The sequence below is a fragment of the Schistosoma haematobium genome, chromosome 7 (genome assembly GCF_000699445.3).
Source record: "Schistosoma haematobium chromosome 7, whole genome shotgun sequence".
In the NCBI taxonomy this organism is placed as follows: Eukaryota; Metazoa; Platyhelminthes; class Trematoda; order Strigeidida; family Schistosomatidae; genus Schistosoma; species Schistosoma haematobium.
The window spans coordinates 6,538,158-6,558,795 of record NC_067202.1 but is presented as its reverse complement, the minus strand read 5'-3'; positions in this window follow the sequence as shown (position 1 = coordinate 6,558,795).

Sequence of the window (20,638 nt, the reverse complement as noted above, 5' to 3'; positions counted from 1 at the left end):
CGAAGAACACACTATATCGGGAATTGGAAGCAGATATTAAAAAGATAAATAGCAACTGCAAACAACTGGGAAAGATTGGCCAAGACAAAGTTGTATAGCGAATGCTGTTAGTCGGCCTATGCACATTCATGAGGAGTAACAGGCGTAAGGAAGTCATATATTTCCTCAATACAGGAAGCTAGGTAACATCATTAACTGTCATATATGGAGTGTTACTTAAAGTTGAGTACATAAGTATATACTCAATAGATGAATCATATCATCTTTCTGAAACTGAGAAATCTAAGAATATGTAGGAAGTGTTTTTTTTTGAAAAGCCAGAGAACTACATAATTAAATCACCACTTTTTAGTGTTGTGATTATCATAAGACTTGAATATCTTAAAATTTATATAGACTATATTGAAAAGTTTTGATATCGAATAGACCAGCTATCTGTATACTACATTTGGGATTCCGTGAATTCTTCAAATAGTGTTAATTTATGGTGGAAATTATGATTGATTTTTGAGAAAAAACGTCCTCATTAAATCACCTTAACAGGTAATAGAGTAAGTAGCAGAAATGAAATGACTTAAAGTAAGGTTTAGAAATATTTCCTTCTTAGTTGAATAATCTTGAATATTAGATGGTGGTTGGAGGTAGTCAACAGGAAACCCTGGACCCGGGTTTCGTGCTACTTGACACTCGTCAGCAAGGTGTACCTGTAATCTTCAGGGAACTGGTGCTCCATAGCGGATTCGATCCCGTGTCACCCAGCTTCACAGTCAGAGACGTTACCACTGAGCTATCCGGGCCGCGACCGACCTCCTGTAGGACCGAGATGTAATCACAATTGATTGATCACTGGGTGGTGATCAATGTCATGTGTGTCAAGTCCTTCTTAATGCAGATCGAATGCTATCGACCATATTGCAATGTGACCACCAGTTTGGGGGACTCGACACTGCGTGCACGTGGTAACGGGGTAACGTGGTGGCCACATTGCAACATGGTCGATAGCACTCGATCTGCACTAAATACGGACTTGACACACATGACAGTGATCACCACTCAGTGATCGACCAATTGTAATATTGAAGATATTAGGCGATTAATTTTTAAGCGGTGATTTTAATGAAAAAGAAAATCTATTTAAAAACTAAAATTCATTTTGAATTGTTTGTTTGAATCTTCCCATTGATGTTTAGGATTGCATCTGATCAGTCTCTTGTTGGTATGTGTGCATACTGTACAGATTGCCTCAATATTACCTTAGATCATAAGCATTATAATCAAAGATGGATATTGGATTGTAGTGGAATCCAGGATACGCGTTTCATCCTATTTGAGACTCTTCAGTTAGATGTAGCTGCAACCAATTGTTGATATTCACTCCAACCCAGTACCGTTCACTTAAAACGTCGTCGTGTTATTCACTTAGCTACTGAGCCGAGATAGTCACCGACTTGTGGCTTAAACTTTTTGTGACATGATGGAAATATCGAAGCAATCCGCATAGGATGTACGTGTGCCAAATAGAGACTGATCAATTCCGGTCTTTAACACCAATAAGAAGAATGAAATAACCAATAAAAATGAATTTGATTCCCCACTGAAAAGTATTCAGTGATATTATGATTAGAGTATTAGAAGATTCCATCTATCATGAACTCTCCTGAAATATTACAGTCTACATCCATATACCACTTATGTAAGATGTAATGTAACAACAGTTCATAGAATACACATACATAAGAAAAATATTGTAAATCAAATAAATAAAAGAAAACAAATCACAAATAGAGAAGATTGGGAAGGGAGAGGGTGAAAACAATGAAGGGGAATAATCCTTTATACTTACTAGTTAAACAAAATATTAAAGTAAATCATTGTAAAAACAAAAAAAAAAAACATAAACAAAAGTTTGCTAGTCTTGTAACATAACCACATGTTTGAAGATCCTATAAACAAAACAACATATGACAGAAGATTTAGAAAAAGAAGACCAATGGAATTGAATACAAACTTTCAAAAGTTGATATAATATGTTTACTCCCAAATGGATAAGTTGTTACATTGTTGTAAGCAATTGTACACGTACACAAATAAAGATATAAAAAAGGATAGTTAAACATATATATAATGCAAATAAGCCTTGAAACCCTTCTCCAATTAAAGTCTTTTTAATAGGTCATTTTGATTTCAACTCGAATTGAGAGAATAATATCAGTGCACATCTTCAATTTGCCAGTAAACGATATACATATTTGTACATAATAGTAGTATATTATTTTGTGTAACAAGTAACAAGTAGCAGATTTATAGTGAATAATAATAACAAAATCTCATTGTAGTTAGAGTTGTAACAATGATCAAACAATCAGTATAGGTTTATGGAGATTGTTGAGTTTAAATTGATATCATGAATGGATTAATGTTAGATTACCATTGAAAACCTGGAAGCACTGGACGACTGTTTCGTTCGTGATCAAAGGTCTTGGGTTCGAGTCCTGCGTGCGAGATCGTAAATACGCACTGTTGAGGAGTCCCAGTCTTTCAACTGTGGTCTAACATTGATCTATTCGTGATATCAATCTAAATTATGAAATAAATTGAGACCATAAACCAATCTAAGTTGGACAACCATTGCAAACCTAGAATCACTGGATGGCCGTTTCATCCTAGTATTGAACCGCTTACATGTGTAAAAAATTATAATGTAATCACTAATGAATAGCTTCGAGACAGAAAATCTCTTGAATTCTAGTGGAGAGTCCTCACCAATGGAGTTTAACCGCATTGGGTGTGATCAAATTACTTACCGAAGACAATGAAAGATAATCGCGCAATAGTGTAGACTGATTGAAGTCAAACTTATACAACATTGAATTCCGGCTCAGTGGCCTAAAGGCTAAGTATTCGGACACGAAATTAAATGTCATTAGTTGTCCCCTTTTTGTGTGATCATGGATCCATACCACCGAAGAGTTCCATACCAGGATGAAACAACTTTTTTCAATACTTCCCCCTTTTCAATGATGCTCTAGCTAAAATCAATTTGTGACTTAAGCAATCAAAGAACACAATTAATAATATACTGAAAAATGAAACCAAGTTCTACCCATCTCTCTCTCCCTGAGTTCAGTCAATCAGTCAGTCATTAACAGCGTGGAACTTCGTACGTATGTACATTAGATCAAGTTACCATACCTCATTAGCACAACAGAGATGCAGTTATCGATTCAAATCCCGTAGTGGTAGAGGTAGTAATAGTATAAGCAGTAATCGGAAACATTAGGGATTGAAGATGTTAATCAAAGAGTATAATACAGTGAAATAAATTTGGAAAGAGAAAAAAGAAAGGGACATGAAGAATTCAGAAGATTAGAATTTGGGAGAACACAAAGAGTGGATGCACCTGCGCCATTGCAAACGATTTTGAGCCATGTCACATTCAAGGTCTCTAACCATCGGTTGCTATCATCTCGCGGTCCCCAACCAGGTAGTCAACACCTACCAACGGCTCAGTCTACTTGTCAGTGACTTCATGGATTTGTGCCATGTTTTGGTCTGGTCGCCCCTAGTTTTCTTCCAACCTACTCCTTACCATTGAACATCGCACGTCGTGGAAGTCGGTGGTTGGGCATACGTAACACGTGGCCCAGCCATCTCAACTGATGAAGTCTCACTACTTCATCAATTGATTTGCCATCCTTACCTCTCTGAGTTACACATACTAACAAACAAATATTTATCAACGATAACACAATTATGTTTTGTTATCGTTGATACTACTGAATTTGTATTTTCCCAAAAAAAATTTGTCATCCAACCCAAGAATTATCCTTATTTCTTATGCTTTCAACATTACAATTGTATCAAATTTTAAGATAGATAGATATATTTTTCTATTTTCAGTCTAGTTGCTAAGCTTCCCATACTGATTAAGAAGTAATAGTATATGGATTAAAGAGTACCATTTTACATCTGGCGTCAAGAATGCTTTTTGTCAATAGCCCTATTAACAGAAAATTTCTCTTTAATCACAAAAAAACAAAAACAAAAATTAAAATAATTAGATTCTTAGACCACCCAAAATAATATTCCAGTAAAAATATAAAGGAATACATATATTTCACAGATTGAAATCATGGATCAATTGAAGCTAGACCACTATGGAAAACCTGGAAGCACTAGAAGGCCGTTTCGTCCTAGTATGGGACTCTTCAGCAGTGCGTATCCACGATCCCGCACCCACGCCAGATTCAAACCCAGGACCTATCAGTCTCTCTCCAGGCGCTTAACCAACTAGACCACTGAGCCGTCATCCAACGGTGTTAATGTCTAACTTCAACCAATCCACGAAGTTGCGCTACCGTACACCATTGTCTTCAGTGAGTTTATATCTCACAGCAAACCTGATTGAACTCCACTGGTAACGGCTTCTCACTAGAACTCCAGGAGTATCTCTTGAAGTCAGTCACTAGTGAGCAGATGATTATTATCAGAAGGGGTTTGTGGAGATTTTAGACTGATAGATCCTGGGTTCGAATCTCGCGGGGTGCGGGATTGTGGATGTGCACTGCTGAGGAGTCCCATACTAGGACGAAACGGCCATCCAGTGCTTCCAGGTTTTCCATGGTGTTCTAGCTTCAATTGACCCATGATTTCAATCTGTGAAATTTCTAAAATCTCCACAAACCCCTTCTGAGAATACTTATATTCTTATAATTATCATTTAATTATTGATAACCGTATGGTAATTCAAAGGAATAAAAACACAATGACGTCAATAATTGAGTTAGTTGGAGGTAGTCGACAGAAAACTCTGCTTTTACTAGACTTTGTGGTATCTCATATTCATCAACAAGATATACCTAACATGAAAGGACATTGGTCATTACTCAGTAATCAATCCATTGTAAATGTATCTCAATCCTAGAAGAGGTCAGTTGCAGCCCAAATAGTGTACATGCAGTATTCCTGACTGTGATGTTGAGTGATACAGAATTAAATCCATCCAGGGAGCATAAGTTCCTTCAAGTTTACAGATACACTTTGGTGACAAATATTGTCAGCCAGTACGAAGCCTCGATCAAGTAGGGTTTGTTGTTGACTTCTCCTAACCACAATCATACATTTCAACACATTGTAAGCGACGTCTAATCACGTAGACTAGTGACCACATTGTAATTTGATTGATTTGGTTCAATCAGAACTAAGAAGCATCTGATATACATGACATTGGTCACTTCATAGAGATCAGTCAATTGTGAAGATAACAACAACTGTAATTGATCTTACTACCGTTGTACAGATAATTTATTATAAGTTGATGATCGAAGACAATTGGTAGAAAGCACTGGTTAATATGAATTTCATGTTAGTTGGAACTCACCAATGAAGAGAATCTGTAATCTTGGGGGATCGTTGCTTAGCGCAAGATTCGAACTTGAGTTATTTTGTGTTGAGCAGTTGTCCATGTCTGAAACTGATGTAAATGCTTCGTATTTGTATAACTAAATTAGATAGTTTTGTGAAAAATTAAGCGTAAGTAAGAACGTTTCACTGACAAGCTGAACCCAACTAATAGTGTATATCTCTCTTTCTCAGATAATTAGGCTTAATCTTGGACACTAGCATACACCTGTAAGCATTTCTCAGTTGCCATTCGCCTTTTGACTGATTAGTCTTATTGACCCAGTTGATCAAGTTATTATACGACAAAGCAACTGGACTCCACAGAACTGAGAAACTTTGCAGCAAGTGATTACATAGTAGAAATAATAAAATAGTCTGGAATTGAGCCTGAAAATTAGGATTTTGTTCATCAGGTAGTGAGTGATCTACAAAATTGATTCTGATAGTGAATCAAGCTATTTTTCTGTTAACAGTTTGTAGATGAACATGTTATTTGGCTGTAAAAAGAAAGCCATTCTTCTAACTCAGTCAATGTCACCGTCATCGCTCATACACATTGTTCCATTGTATATCTTCTGTGTATCAATATTCTTTTCATTCCTTTTAATAATTGACAATTTATTCGTCAATATGCGAAATTTTACTCCTTCAGAAGTAAACAATATCATCACTGTTCAGTTGTTAACATCGATGAAATTCTACTGACTTCAATGCTTAAATAGTAATATCGTGAACTATAATACTCACTGACGCTTCCTCAACATTAAACATGAATCTTTTGACAAGTGTCAATTAGTATGAAACTCACTTCCAAGAACTTACACTGATTTACTTCAAACACTAAATTTCATCAAAGTAAGGTGAATATGAGATTGAATCCTTTAAATGAGATGCTGCAATGAAACTTGATTGATCAACACTAAGGATTAAACAAACATGACATTGGCCACTATTCGGCAGTAAGTCAGTGTAAATTACTTCACTGCTATTGTAAATAACATTCTGTAGAATGTACTGTTAAGTTTTTAAGCCTAATGGATCTCCTGAATACTGAATAGTTTATTAAAGAAATTTTCATTGTTTTTCATATTTAGATGATATTAACAATATAGTGTAAATTATAAGATGACATAAGATCTTAGAATCTTTCCACAGATGACTTACAATTTATTATGTTGACATTAGACTCAAACGATTGTTAATAGTTGGGAGAAAATGCGACGCTCTCCTCAGAATCCTTCTTCTCTAGCTGAACTACGAATACTGTTATAATATCTACTATTTGATTTACATTCTCCCCAAAACTAATTGTCGGATGCATCTAGTTAGATTCAAACTTGCCATTTTTCATTTTAAAAATCATAACATTGTTATAGTAGTGGAATCCAGGATGCGCGTTTCATCCTATTTGTGACTAGTCAGTTGGATGTACCTGTATCTCAGAGTTGATGTTCACTGAGCGAATCGAACTCAGTACCATTCACTTCAAACGCTATCGCTTGGTCCACTTAGATACTGAGTCAAGATAGCTACTTGGTTGTGTAGTTGGGTGAAAATATTATATTGAATGAATGTCACACTGAAAATGAAGCACATTAAAAAGGGAAGTAATGTCGAACAAGAATTATCATGAATTTGAAAATTTAATTTTGCCCATTTAATAGGCGATATCTGTATGTTCAAATGTTTATGTTTAATTGAAAACGGTCGTATCGTCCTATTGTGGTACTGCTCAGCAGTGCGCATGCATGATCCCACTCAAAGGACTCGAATTCAGAACCTTCAGTCTCGCGCGCGAATGCTTAACCTCTAGACCACCGACTTGGCATCAAACTGTGTTAATGCCTAACCTTAACCAATCCACGAAATTGCGCGACCATCTTCGATTGTACTGAGGTAGATACCTGTCTCTACCCGACACTTAAATGAAATTATCATCTCACTATGGTCTAACATTCTAACAATTTTACTAAACCATTTTTTCAGTCATATATAAGACTTTGACTGAATAACTACTTAACATGATGAGAAATGAATATAAATCTTTTACTGAAGTTTTACAGAATGTAAACATGTCAGGTATGAATCGCCTATTACTTATAGCTTAAAAACAAGGAATCATTGCCAATTCCCATGATGTAAAGTAAGAACATATAAGACTAGTACAAGTGAGGATTTTATTCATTCAAAACAACAATAACCTTAATCAAAAACATACTCATTTATACATTGATCTCACTTTTTATTTTCCTCCCACCTGTAGCTCTTCTAGAGTTACTGCCGGTCCCAAGCCCGGGTATAGGAGCAGGGTTGGGCATGGGGTTAGCGACCCCATCCCGTAGAAAACTAACTCGCTAAAAAAAGCTAACCCATCTAATCACAATAGTCTTCATATAATAAATTGATCTTGAGTAGCAACAATCCAATCTCTAACACATTGTATAGTGTATTGATAAGTTGGGATAAGTGGATAGAATTCATTCAATTCAATATTGCTCTTCTATGGAGACGTTTTATTTGGAAAAAAAGAAAGAAAAAGAACACTAATATTTGGTCGACACTGACTTTGCTACAGAATAGTTTTCATTCTAAACACACACACACAAACACATTTACACATAGGGAAACAAAAACTATACAACAACTATTATTATAAATCCTTACATATGTTTTCGATCAGAAAATGCATAACTTAAGAAAGGGAAACAAATAAACTTCAGAAACATTACTTTTCTTCTATACACACTACAAATACATAACTACAATATACGTATATAGGTTGATTACAGTAAAAAGGATAAAATTTAACCAGGCAACAAGAAACATCACGAGAAAAAGTGTGTTTGTGTGTGTGTGTGTGATTAAAAGGGAGTGAGTGGATAGTGACTGAGAGAATTAGTGGGAAGGAGAGAGAGAGAGAGAGAGAGAGAGAGGTTGAACCACATGTGTTGCCCTGACGGCAATTTTCTACAGTGAGTTTTATTTCCAACTTTAATTCAATTTTTTATTTTAAAAAAATATTTTTTTATATGAAACTCATGAAATCTTTATTATTTTCTAAGAAGAGAATAAAGGCATTACATGGGTATAAATACAGACATCTGGTTACCATATGTGTTTACGGTGGTGAATACGATGTAATGGAGCTGTTTTGTTTTCGAGGTTCCCGTGTTGATATTGATGCTGTGTATAATTGGACGTGTGTGTGTGTGTGTGTACGTGTACATATATATTACATGTCTGTTTTCCCCATGTTGTCTTGTTTGAAGTAAATAATATGACATATTTAAGATATAACAAAGAGTGACGAAGATAAACTTAATCAATGTAGAATGATTGAAAAAATATTATGTTTATGTGCCTGTTAGCAACCAGAGAACTTATGATACTCTCAGTAGACCGACGAGCCCACCTGTATTGCAGATATATATATATATATAATTGTAATTCATATCAGTTTAGAAGATATAAGATGTGACAAATTTGTCCAAAACCGAATAAGATAGTGATCAGATTTTTCAGCTAGAATTGTTAATATCTAAAATTTTATGGAGAGAATAATAATTATGAAACTATATTAATCCATATTCAAAGATGGATAGTGGCTAGTAGTGGAAACCAGGACGTGAGTTTTGTCCTAATTGGGGCTCGTCAGCTGGATATATCAGCATTTCAGAGTTGATGTTCACTCTGAGGCATGAACTAAGTACCGTTCGATCCAAACGCCATCGCGTTATCCACCTAGCTACTGAGTAGACATTACTTCCCATTTTAATTTGATTCATTTTCACTGTGACATTCATTCAATATAATATTTTCACCCAACTACACAACCAAGTAGCTATCTTGACTCAGTATCTAAGTGGACCAAGCGATAGCGTTTGAAGTGAATGGTACTGAGTTCGATTCGCTCAGTGAACATCAACTCTGAGATACAGGTACATCCAACTGACTAGTCACAAATAGGATGAAACGCGTATCCTGTATTCCACTACAATCCAATATCTTTGCTTAGAATGCTTATAGTCTAAGGCAATATTGAGGCAATGTGTACAGTATGCACACATGTCAACAAGAGTCTGATCAAATGCAGTCCTAAACATCAATGGGAAGATTCAAACTAACAATACCAAGTGAATTTATATTGATCCATACTGTTGATAAATCATACCTACATATTTCGAGATTTCTTCTTAACCTTTACGTCATCAAGACAGAATTCAGTAGTTTGTATTTTTAATTTTAATCAAGTCGTTATATTTCGTAACTATTTTCTAATGTCAATGACGAGTAACTGATTCACATCTAACATTGAGATGGTGGAGAAGATTTGTGGCTCAGGTGGATGATATTGATGGAGTTTTGTTCTCTGAGCTGGATGGTTTGGTCGTGGAGCTTTCATCGTTCTTCTGAACGACGTCATCAGCACAAACTTCAGATAGAAGTGAAGTGTTCGAATTTCTTCATATGTGTTTCACAGCTTGTTCTGTGCACCTCGATGTTGATTGGTTCTTATTCACCTTAAATTTGTCATTGTTTACCTTGTTTTGGTTGTGTCTCGAGGTTCACAGAACAAGCTGTGAAACACATATGGAGAAATTCGAACACTTCACTTCTATCTGAAGTTTGTGCTGATGATGTCGTTTAGAAGAACGATGAAAGCTCCACGACCAAACCATCCAGCTCAGAGAACGAAACTCCACCAGCATCTAACATTGTTAAATTCAGTTGGTAACAGCTTCTTACTAGAACTCTAGGAAGCATAAAAATATCAACTATTAGATGCCGACTCAGTGGTCAAAGGGTTAAACGCTCTTTGTATGATTTGATTGTCCTATATTAGAGCCTAGGTTGTGTCATCAATACGCACTGTCATGGTGTCTTAAATTAAGACGAGACAACTGTCCAGTGCCCCTTAGTTTTCAACAGATGTTTTAGGTTAGTCCGTGATATAAACATTAAAATTCAACATCCTAAACAGACTCTACATATCAATATAAAAATTTCATGGAATTTGGATAGTTATTCTATCCTTAACTCAGTCGATCAGTCAGTCAGTCATTCTCAACCTAAGGCTTTGTATAGAGGTATTTTAGTCCGAGTTAACATTCCACATTGGTACGACGAGATGAAAATGACAAAATGAGTGACTACAGCGATCGCAACAATACAGTAATAATGATAACACACCAAAAAACTTGGAATCGAAAATGAGCTTCAAGAGACAAGTTAGAGAGCTATGCTATAAAGGAATAGTGAAATCGAAGATAAGAAAGGATGTAAACAATCTGTTTACTTTTAAAGGGTATTTATTAAACAGTCATTTATGATGTAATTATAACCGCAAACTTTCTATTTTACCGCATTAATTATGGGTAATGTTTTTTACCAGCCGAAAATAACAGCTTGTTGACTATAATAGATGTTGTAGCGGTAAATAAATCCCAAAACAAATAGCTCTGTAAGTTTTTGACACTGGATGCTAACCACATGTTTTAATGAACTCACATAGCTGAAGGCGCTCAGTCATGCATCCGCACCAGATCACATGTGGGAACTCCGTGCTCAACATCTACTGCAATCCCTAGCCAGATTAGATCAGACGATTCTCGATATATTGACAGTCAACAAATATATCTTCCGATCTCCTCGATTCTGTCTTTTGATTTCTCTTGGTGGGTACGCTTCGTATTAGAAGGTGTTACTGGTCAAAGCGTTGTCGAACACTGAATACCTGTGCCATCTTCAATGTTTTATTTAGTTCTGCGTGAAAAAAGGCCTACATTGTATAGACTGATAAACATTTATAAATCGTTATAAGTAGGTTATTGAAGATATACGTGGTTGATAAGTTCGAAAAAAGGACGAAACACACATTACACTACATCATATTACGCAAAAATCTAATCACTTTTTAGCTACAGAAGATATCAAGGCAGGCGTCGGTTCAAATAACTTATTTACCAAGAAAAATTGATTAACAGAGGGAAAATTACAAACCTTTTAGGAAAGTAGTCGATTATTAAATTAATTTAATAGTTAGATTCATGAATCAATTAAAGTTAGACCAACCTGGAAAGCCTGGAAGCATTGGACGGTCGTTTCTTTCCAGTATGGGACTCCTCAGCAGTGCGCATTCACGATCTCGCCTCGTGAGATTCGAACCCAAGACCTATCGGTCTTGCGCGCGAACGCTTAACCTCTAAACCATTGAGTTGTGATCCGATGGTGTTAATGTTGAACTTCAACCAATCCACAAAACTGTGCCACCATCCACCATTATCTTCAGTGAGTTACTATCTCTGACTTTGATGTAGAGTGATTGTTGTTTTGGGTTCTAGGTTTTCTTCAATAGTATCCAATCTTTCCACCGTATTCGGTGATTACAGTGAGATATGGAGACTTCCACAATCCAATCAATCACCGGAAGAAAGAGAATAGAGGAGGGTGAGCAGCTCTTCTGACATCGGTTTTCACTTGGGAATATATATATATATATATATATGTTGATATATCTTGTACAGAATCAAGCCACCAATGCTGTATGTCTCATCCCTTAAAAGTGAAAGCCATTTCCTGGCCAGTTGCTTACACTTATTATTGATCTGATGTATCGTAAAGTTTGATTCAAAACTTTCCATTATAACCGTAAAACCTACATTAAATAAAACCGCCTAAACTGAGAAGTAATCGTTAGATTATTATCATGAGAATTCCAGCATCAAATAATTAACATTTTAACTTCAGAATTTAAATCACAGAATGATATTGAATACAGAATCACTAAGAAATCAGAAGGACCTGAAAAGGGCATTCATTCTAGTTTAAATATCACTAACAATTCATATTCATGATTTAACACTTGATTGAACCTAGTATCAGAACGGTTTTTGTGAATATTATAGTAATTTTAATAGTTGAGATAACGAGTCAATTGAAGCTAGACCACCATGGAAACCTGGAAGCACTGGACGGCCGTTTCGTCCCACCGTGGGACTCCTCAGCAGTGCACATCCACGATCCCACCCCGCGAGATTCGAACCCAGGACCTATTTTCAGTCACTATTGAAGACTGTCTATAATTTTAAGGAGTTTATACAACTCACTGGACTAATATTTTGACTCAGAATGACTAGAGATTATAATGATAATCTTCTTGAGATTCTTCAAATTCCTTGGGAGTATTTCGCACAATAGAACAAACTCATTGATTCTCTTTTCCTATCAGTTCTTGTAAAATAGTTTATGACTTGATCCAGTCATATCAGGACAACTTAATTCTGATTTGCTTGACAAAAGTTGATCAGAACTAGAGCGAAACTAACTCGATAATCTACTATGTAGTTACTGGCTTAAAAATTCTATATTCTAGTAAGACTGTTTGAAGTTATTATCAGTTATAACACTGTCACATTGCTAGACGCATTACATTCTATCGAAATCACAAACCAATCACAGCTAAACAACCATTGAAATCCTAGGTGCATTGGACGGCTGTGGGTGAACACTTCACCTCTAGACCACTGAATCTCCATCCTATGGTGTACAAGTCTAACTTCAATCAACCCACGTTATTGCACAACCATCTTCGATCGTGCTTCAGTGGGTGCCTTCCTCACACTCAACATGGTGTTGAAATCTCATTAAGATGCTGATTTTGTGAGATAAAAATAGCTCGTTATTTTATATAAACTATGATAATATGTTAAGTATTTTTACATCAAGAATTTTCGTTAACAATTATACAGTCTATCTAACAACTGTTCAATCAGCTGTTTTCAGGAAATATTTTAGAGGTGATAAGACACGTGTTCGTGAATTTATAGCCTATCTACCTATCAGTATTCAATATATGTGCAGTATAGAGAAGCATTCCGTTTTATCTAGTGTATGAATGCTGAAAATAAGAACAGTATTTATACTTGGAATTTCATTTCATCCTATAACTTCCATTACATTTGGGATGAACTACACTGGTTTGTTCATAGAAAACATACACAAAGAGCTTTAAGTAACTGAACTGATATCTCCAGTAAACATTATGCTTTTATATGCAAAATAATCGAATGCATCAGATATTGAACATTGTAAAAAAAAAATTATTATCCTCACAGCTTGAATACCGCACAAATATTTAACAGATGAAAACAAACTATTTATTAGTAGTATAACTTTTTTTGGAAAATTATTGGTTGTAAATATATAATCCATGTTAAAAATAAATGTAAATGTTTTTATTAGTTAGTTTATGCATAGATATTAATTATTTTATCCACTAGATATACTACTGCTGTCTAATGAACACTCTAAAATCGATTTATTTAGGTATAGAATTAATGAGCGGTAAAAAGGTTGAAACCTATGTTTCATTTATTTTGTTCCAGTGTTTCCAAGTTTTCCATGGTGGTCTAGCTTCAATTGACTTATGATTTCAATCATCAACCTTCAAATGACAATTAAGAGATACGGCTATTAAATACCCATAATTAAATCCAAACCATTGAATATTAGAAAGTATTGGATAGTTAGTTCATCATAAATCGGAACACAACAGTATCCCACTAAAAAAGAACAGATATTCGACTAGTGATTTCCAATTTAATGATCTACTGATATTATATAAGTCACTTCATATCATAATACTTGGGTGAAGATATAGATAGATAGATGAATAGATAGATAGATAGATAGATAGATAGATAGATAGATAGATAGATAGATAGATAGATAGATAGATAGATAGATAGATAGATAGATAGATAGATAGATAGATAGATAGATAGATAGATAGATAGATAGATAGATAGATAGATAGATAGATAGATAGATAGATAGATAGATAGATAGATAGATAGATAGATAGATAGATAGATAGATAGATAGATAGATAGATAGATAGATAGATAGATAGATAGATAGATAGATAGATAGATAGATAGATAGATAGATAGATAGATAGATAGATAGATAGATAGATAGATAGATAGATAGATAGATAGATAGATAGATAGATAGATAGATAGATAGATAGATAGATAGATAGATAGATAGATAGATAGATAGATAGATAGATAGATAGATAGATAGATAGATAGATAGATAGATAGATAGATAGATAGATAGATAGATAGATAGATAGATAGATAGATAGATAGATAGATAGATAGATAGATAGATAGATAGATAGATAGATAGATAGATAGATAGATAGATAGATAGATAGATAGATAGATAGATAGATAGATAGATAGATAGATAGATAGATAGATAGATAGATAGATAGATAGATAGATAGATAGATAGATAGATAGATAGATAGATAGATAGATAGATAGATAGATAGATAGATAGATAGATAGATAGATAGATAGATAGATAGATAGATAGATAGATAGATAGATAGATAGATAGATAGATAGATAGATAGATAGATAGATAGATAGATAGATAGATAGATAGATAGATAGATAGATAGATAGATAGATAAACAGTCAATGTATGTGGCAGGTATATTTTCTCATGTTATTTGTGTGATGCCGTATTAATTTTAAACTAAGAAAACTAATCAGCTGAGGTTTTCAGTCCAAAAGTACTTCCGTATTTGTAAACAAGAAAAAAAGAAAAAAACAATCAAGAGAAATTCTGATTTTTCTACTCTAATTTTAGCATTTCAGCATAAGTACTTTACCTTTAAGGTTAAAATAGAATTCAATGATTCTTTACATTTATTAAATGATAGACAGATTACATTCAATTGAAATTTATCAAGGTGTTCAAATTACTGAATTCTATTATCAGTTTGTTAATTGAAATTTATAAAAGTTGATAAATGAAGAGAAATCTGATTTCTGAATAAAACTATAATTTAATGATTGAGATCGTTTGAAACTAGACCATCATGGAAAACCTGGAAGCAATGGACGTCCGTCTGATCCTATTGTAGGGCTCTTCAACAGTGCCCATCCACGATCTCGCCTCGTGAGATTCGAATTCAGGGACTATCGGTCTTGTGCGAGGACGCTTTATCTCTAGACCACTGAGCCGTTATCGAACGGTGTTAATGTCTAACTTCAATCAACCCACGAAATTGTGCCACCATCCACTATTATCTTCAGTGAGTTACTATCTCACAACAGACCCAGTTGAACTCCACTAGTCACTGCTTCCCACTAGAACTCCAGGAAATATCTCTTGAAACCAATCACTAGTGAGCATATGTTGATTCATATCAGAAGGATTTTTGTGGATATTATAGTAATTTCAATTGACTCATGATCTCAACCATTAAAATTACTAATAATATCCACAAAAACTATAATTATAGATTTTGAGATTATAGTATACAGCATTCTGTTGATTGTCCAATAAAAAATAATCAACATTTGAACAGGTATTATTATCACCACAATAGTTACAGAAGGTTGTATTCAACTGGTGAATACTCACCGTTTAATTTTCTATGGGATTGAACTATGTTTTCTACATTCAGGTACAACTAACAAATAAATGATTACAACGGGAGTGTGTGAAGATTGTAGTAATTAAGCGTTCGCTCACGAGACTGAAAGCCATGAGTTGGAATCCCGCGAGCGGGATCGTGGATTTTCACTGCTGAAGACTCCAACAGTAAGACGAAACGGCCGCGCAATGCTCCCAGATTTTCAATGGTGGTCTAACATCAATCGGTTCACGATTTCATTCAGAAACTTAATAATCTCCACAACCCTTATACTGATAACTACCACGTGCTCACTAGTGACTAGCTTCGTGAGGGAATTCTCGGAGTTATAGTGAGAAGCAGTGATCAGTGGAGCTAATCCGTGTCTGGTAGAGACAGGTATTTACCTCAGTACAATGGAAGGTGGTCGTGCGTTTTAGTTGAAGTTAGACACGAACACCGTTCGATGCCGGCTCAGTGGTCTAGAGACTGCGTGTTCGCGTGCGAGACTGAAGGCCCGTGAGCGGGATCGTGGATACGCACTGCTGTGGAGTCCCACAATAGGACGAGACAGCCGTCCAATATTTCCAGGTTTCTAATTGTGATCTAGCATCAATCGGTTCATGATCTCAATCAAAAAGTAATTTAATAGTTGAATTCATGAGTCATTTAAGGCTAGACCACCACTGAAAACCTGGAAGCATTGGATGACCGTTTCGTCCTAGTACGGGACTCTTCATCAATATACATACACGTTTATACACTCGGGACTCAAGCCCAGGACTTTCAGTCTCAAACGAAACAGTCCATCCAGTGTTTCCAGGTATACAATAGTGATCCATTATTGATCTATTCATAATATCGATTTCAACTCAATATCTCCACAACCCCATATATTGATTAACAAATTGTTTAAGACCATAAATGGAGTTAATACATGACTCATCTATGGATATATAAACATATACGGGCGTGGTTTATTTTATTAGCCAATGGGGGTTACACTTGAATGACTAATTATTCAACCAAAGAAAATATTCCATTCACAATTTAATATATAAAGGCAATAATGATTCAACATTTTTTATAAAAAGAAGAGAGTAGACATCCACAACATGGATACAGTCAAACACACACACACACACACATACACATACATAATGCCAATTGAATGGAATAAAACTAGTCTATAAGACTATGATAATTAATATTCACGCTTTATTTATTGAATTATGGAAATGGAAATATGATCATCATAAGTAGAATATTATTATTCACATATCATAAAAGATGGTTGATATGACAACGGCATGTTTGTTTTTGCAAGTGGTTTTTAAACCAATGTAAGATGAAAACTTTTTTCACAAGTTGAAATCATGAGTCAATTGAAGTTAGACCACCATGGAAAACCTGGAAGCATTGGACGGCCGTTTCGTCCTGGTATGGTACTCCTCAGCAGTGCGCACCCACGACCCCGCACCCCGCGGGATTCGAACCCAGGACCTGCTGGCTTCGTGTGCTAGCACTTAACCATTAGACCACTGGGCCGGTACCCAACGGTGTTAATGTCTAACTTCAACCAATACTGCTGAGGAGTTCCATACCAGGACGAAACGGCCGTCCAATGCTTCCAGGTTTTCCATGGTGGTCTAACTTCAATTGACTCATGATTTCAACTTATGAAATTTCTGAAAATGTCCACAAAACCCATTCTGATAAAACTTTTTAAAAAAAAACATTTTAAACAAAACTTCCAGTATTTATAAGTTTATTGAAGATGCCACAGGTATTCGGAGTTTTAACAACGCTTTAACCAGTAACACCTTCTAATATGGATCGTACCCACCACCAAATGAAATCAAAAGACAGAATCGAGGAGGTTCGAAGATATATTTGATAGGCTATCAATATATCAAGGATAGACTGATCTAATCTGGCTAGCGATTGCAAGAGTTGTTGAGTACGGAGTTACCACTCGTGATCTGGTGCGGATGCATGACCGAGCTCCTTCAACTATGTGAGTTCATTAAAACTAATGTGGTCAGCATCCAATGTCGAAAACTTACAGAGCTATTTATTTTGGGGATTTATTTACCGCTACATTATAATTAATTAAGTTTAGAATAACATTTGAGGTGTCTCTATATAAATATATTTAACAGTCAGTTAGTCAGTCAGCAACAATGTAAAACTTCTTACGTATGTACATTAGATCAAGTTACCATACCACATTAGCACAGAGATGCAGTTGTCGATTCAAATCCCGTAGTGGTAGAGGTAGTAATAGTATAAGCAGTAATCGGAAAGATTAGGGTTTGAAGATGTTATTCAAGGAGCATAATTGAGTGAAATAAATTTGGAAAGAGAAAAAAGAAAGGGACATGAAGAATTCAGAAGATTAGAATTTGGGAGAACACAAAGAGTAGATGCACCTGCTCCATTGCAAACGATTTTCAGCCATATCATTCAAGGTCTCTAACCAGCGGTTGCTATCGTCTCGCGGATCCCAATCAGACAGTCCTACACCTACCAGCATGGCTCAGTTCACCTGTCAGTGACTTCATGGATTTGTGCCATGTTTTGGTCTGGCCGTCCCTAGCTTTCTTCCATCCTACTCCTACACCATAAAACATCGCACGTTGGGGCAGTTGGTGGTTGAGCATATGTAACACATGTCCCAGCCATCTCAACTGATGAAGTTTCACTACGTCATCAATTGATTTGCCATCCTTACCTAGTACCCGTTCCCTAATAACTGCATTACTTACTCGATGGTCCCAGGATATACGAGCAATGTTTCGGAGACATCTATGATCGAATATTAGTAACCTACGAATATCCTCTACTCTTACCAGGAATGTTTCACTGCCACAAAGTAGGACGGAACGAACTTACTTACTCCCAATGGAGCATAGATCACCAACCAGCATTCTCCAACCCACTCTATTCTGTGCCTTCCTTTCTAGTTCTATCCAATTGTTGTTCATTCTGCTCATGTCTGTCTCCATTTCTCGGCGTAATGTGTTCTTTGAACTTACTCTCCTCCTTTGGCCTTGAGGATTCCATGTGAGGGCTTGTCTTGTGATACAGTTGAGTGCTTTCCTCAATGTGAGTCCTATCCACTTCCAGCGCTTCTTCCTGATTTCTTCCTCTGCTGGAATCTGGTTTGTTCTCTCTCACAGCCGGTTGTTGCTGATAATGTCTGACCAACGGATCCGAAGTATTTTGCGTAGACAGTTGTTAATAAACACTTGTATCTTCTGGATGATGGCTTTCGTAGATCTCCAAGTTTTCGCCCCACACTATAGAAGCTTTTTCGACACTACGGCGTATCTGCTGCGCAGTAAACCCGTCTTTTGGTTGGTAGACGGATATCTCGTCCGACGCAAGTTGGCAAAAACTAGTCGAGACTTCTGTATCCGTACTGACATTTCATCACACACCAGACCGCAAAGGCTGATGAGACTCCCAAGATAAGTGAAGCGGTTGGTACGCTCAACTACTTCTCCTCCTATCAGTAGTTCAGGGTCCGATGCAACCCATTTCTGAGACAACATTTTGCATTGCGAGGGGGCAGTGGTATTCGAGTAGATAGCCTTTATAAGGTTAATGTATTTCTTTTGTACTCCTTCCAGTGACAAACACTGCCGCAGAACCTCACGATCAACAGAGTCAAATGCCGCTTTAAGGCCGAGAAGTATTGCTGCTGTGGGACTTCTGAATGTATGTCTATGTACTAGGACCTAAGGTAGTGTGAATATCTGGTCCATACAGCCACGTCCAGATCGAAAACCAACCTGGTTTTCTCATGTCTGCTCTTCACGAGCTTTAGTTGGGCGTCAAAGTATTATTGAAGCTACTATTTTGGACAGTATTAGTCAAACTGATTCCTCTTCGACTTCCACAAGAGGACTTTTGTCCTTTCTTATAGAATGGCACAGTTTAAGGATTGGGACCAGTCAGATGGCATTACGTCCAGTTCCCAGATTCTACTTAAGACCTCAGTTAATCTCACTGCTAATACTGGACCAGCATCCTTCAAAATCTCAGGGGTAAACCTGTCAGGGCCTACTGCTCTCCCTCGCTTCAGATTTCCTATAGCATTTTCAACTTCGTAAAAAGTTTGAGGACTTACATCAATTTGTCATTCAGGTCGACTGAAGATCGTTGGAAACCGAAGTGTGACTGAAGGTCAGTTGAACTGATCACTAAAGTGTTTTGCCCATCGATCCAATCTCCTGCATTGAGAATGAATAATATGTCCATCTTATTCCGAGATAACTTCGCTAACAGTTGGGTTCCCAATACCGGTCTCCTTGACAAGTCTGAACAGTTGTCTGCTGTTACCTATCGCCACTGCCTTTTCCATCTCTCTTGCCTTCGCTACCCACCACTGTTCGCAGTCATTCCATAGGCTTCTTATCAGCCTGTGCTTAAGCTGACTCGGCTCTCCGTCATGTTCAGAGCCAGATGGAATGAGTTTCCGAGCATCTATCAGTGCGGTAGATGCTGCTGAGATCCATTATTTCTCCCTAACCTTATGGTTTACCTTACTAGCAGATATCACTGCTGTTTCCACAGCTTTTCGGATGTCATTCCACACTGCCTCGGGGTGGGCATCACTTACATGGCTGCCTAACTGTTTTTCTAGTTGTCCCTGAAATGTATTCTTAGCTTGGCTATCATTAAGTAGGACCATGAGAAGTTTCCTTGCAGCGTCTTTCCTACATCCAGTAAGACCTAGACGAATACGCGCTCGTACTAGAACATGATCTGAATCTAAGCATGTGCTCAATA